This window comes from Myotis brandtii, unplaced genomic scaffold (genome assembly GCF_000412655.1).
Source record: "Myotis brandtii unplaced genomic scaffold, ASM41265v1 scaffold162, whole genome shotgun sequence".
Taxonomy (NCBI): domain Eukaryota; kingdom Metazoa; phylum Chordata; class Mammalia; order Chiroptera; family Vespertilionidae; genus Myotis; species Myotis brandtii.
Genome location: NW_005355923.1, coordinates 629,958 through 632,786, shown reverse-complemented (window position 1 = coordinate 632,786; position 2,829 = coordinate 629,958). Strand labels below are relative to the sequence as shown.

Here is a 2,829-nt window from a genome sequence, read left to right as displayed (position 1 = left end):
AGCTTGGGTGGGGTTGTAAATTGGGTGGGGCGAGGTCTCAGGGAATCATCAGGGTGGAGCAAATCGCAATGGCTGCCAGTCTGCTCTGCTTCAGAGTGGTCCCGGGGTCTCTGTGTCCCACGGCCCCGTGCAGGAACAATGACCACTGCAAGCCCCTCTGCGAGAAAGCCGCCCTCATGTTCCGGCCTGATGCCAGACAGTCCAGTTCCTCTCCATATGAGTCTGGGTCCCCAGTTTCTAACCCAGAACTGGAGTTCAGAGCAGTCCAGAGCTTGCATCTCTCTCCTGATTGAAAAAGATAACAGCATACCCAGCTGCCAGCCCCTTTCGTGCGTGCCTCCGTACCTCTGCACTTCCGCACCTCTGCACCTCCTACCAGCTCAATGCACTTTTCTCTTTCCTTCTAGTTATAGAATTTCCACTCAGCCAGCCTTCCTGTGGTTCTGGATGATATTCGTTTTGTCTTTTAGTTGTAGTTTTAATGTGGTTGTGCGCGGCAGCAAGTTCAAGTGTTCACCTATGCCACCATCTTGGTTATCCCCCTTACTATTTTTTACTAAATTTTTGTCAGTGTATTATCTTAAAATTTATAAGCATAAAATTATACTGCACAAAAATAGTAATAATATTTCAATTCCCCTTTCAGGTTGTGTTGCTAAGGACTTACACAAAAATAATGTTCTGCTCCATTATTCATTTCTTCTTTTCTTGGAAATCTTTATCTGTGTATGTGAAAGAATTTCTGAGGAAAAATTATGCTCTTCTGATGTTTGGACAGCTATAAGAAGACCAAGGTAACTGTTTTGTAAGCCAAGCAGAGTAAATGAGCCAGATTCAGTATGACATAGGTCAGGGTTTAAAGAGCATGTTGTGTGTGTGTTTGTTTTATAAGAGGTGGTGAGAGTAGAATAATTGACAGATTCAGTATTTAGGTTATTATATATAACAAATTTGTTTCCATTATGTTCTAATTCACCTGATTTTGTTTTGAATTTAACTTTTGTTTTAAGTTTGAAGAAAAATTGACTAAGTTTTTCCTATTATTAATATACTAGAGGCCTGGTGCATGAAATTCATGCAGAGGGGGTGTGCCTCAGTCCGGCCTGCACCCTTCTCCAATATGGGACCCCTTGAACATCCCTCTTATAATACAGGACCGCTGGATCCTAACTGCTTGCCTGCCTGCCTGCCTGATTGCCCCTAACCACTTCTGCCTGCCAGCCTGATCACCCCCTAACCACTCTCCTGCCGGTCTGATTGATGCCTAGCTGCTCCCCTGCCGGCCTGAATACCCACAACTGCCCTCCACTGTAGGCCTGATTGTCCACAACTTCCCTCCGCTGCCGGCCTGATGGCCCCCAACTGCTCTCCCCTGCTGGCCTGATAGCCACCAATTGCCCTCCCCTGCAGGCCCGATCTTCCCCAACTGTCCTGCCCTGCTGGCCTGATCGCCCCCAACTGCACTCCCTTGCTGGGACCCGCCTCCTTAGCACGAGGCAGCGAAGACGCTGGGACTGGCCTCCTCTGAGCCGCGCAGAGCCGCATGACCCCCAGGCCTCACTACACAGAGTGACCACCAGGCCCCGTCTCTGCTGTGCTCACAGCCATCTTTGGCAGTCATCTTGTGGTGGCCATCTTGTGACGACGTCATGTGCAAGGGCGTGAGGACCACCTAGACTTTTATTAGTATAGATAGCATAACAATAGTATATTTGTCACAATTAATAAACTAATATTGATCTATTATTATTGACTGATTTTTTTTTCAGTTTTGCCTAATGTCCCTTTTTTGGATGCCTCAGAGTGGTCCCGGGGTCTGTGAAGCTCTTTATCTGACCAAGAAATATTAAATGTGGTTGTCATGTCTCCTTAGGTTGCTCTTTGCTGGACAGTTCTGATTTCCTTTTTCTTTTTTATTTAATTGTTTTCTAATTTTTAAATTACAGTTAACTTACAATATTATATTAGTTTTAGGTGTACAATATAGTTATTAAACATTTATAACTTACGGAGTGATCACTGATAAGTCTAGTACTCATTTGACTTCATACATAGCTATCACAATATTATTAACTATATTTCCTTTTTACTCCCAAACTTATTTAAGAAAATATCTATAATTTTTAACTGAGTTGAGCATTCTTGGTTTTTATTCTTCTTATGGTATATATATATTCGGTCTATGAATTTAAGAAAAGTAATATGTATTAATTTATTGACTTTTTTGAAAATTTTTGAAAAATTTATAGTGTCCTATGAAATACTCAATATTGCAAAAGAATAATGAATGCTAGTCAATAAGCACATTTTAAAAAATATAGGACTTTTGATACATATTGTATATATGTATAAATTTTACATATTTATACATATATAAAAATTTAATCACATTTTATTTATCAAATATTTTTGTTTATTTTTTAAAATTGAATTTATTGCGGTAACATTGGTTCACAAAACCATACAGGTTTCAAGTGCACAAATCAATAAAACATCTACTCATTGCATTGTGAGTCCATCACCCCAAGCAAAGATTTTTCCCATCCCCATTCTTCCCTCCCTTTGTCCACCTCCACCTACTCCACATCCTACTTTCCCCCTGACTATCCCCACACTACTGCCTGCACCTCTGTGTGGGTGTATATATGACCAACAGCTGTCAGTCTGTTCAATATATACATGCCTCCTTTTATATTTCATTCATCAGCTTATTTTTTAATAATTTCTTTATTAATTAAGTTATTACATATGTGTCCTTATCCTCACATTACCCCCCATCCCCCCCACTCATGCCCTCACCCCCCTGTTGTCTGTGTCCATTGGTTAGGC

At 41.2% G+C, this 2,829-nt stretch overlaps 1 protein-coding gene and 2 pseudogenes across 1 annotated transcript in view; 2 read left to right on the top strand and 1 right to left on the bottom strand.

Annotated features, from left to right (window-relative positions):
- The window catches only part of LOC102244699, a 55,895-nt pseudogene extending 54,244 nt beyond the window's left edge, over nucleotides 1–1,651 (bottom strand).
- Nucleotides 1–2,829, top strand: part of FOXP2 (forkhead box P2) — a 572,606-nt gene that overhangs the window by 78,076 nt on the left and 491,701 nt on the right. The window lies entirely within an intron of this gene.
- LOC102244404 overlaps nucleotides 1,650–2,829 on the top strand; it is a 7,834-nt pseudogene continuing 6,654 nt past the window's right edge.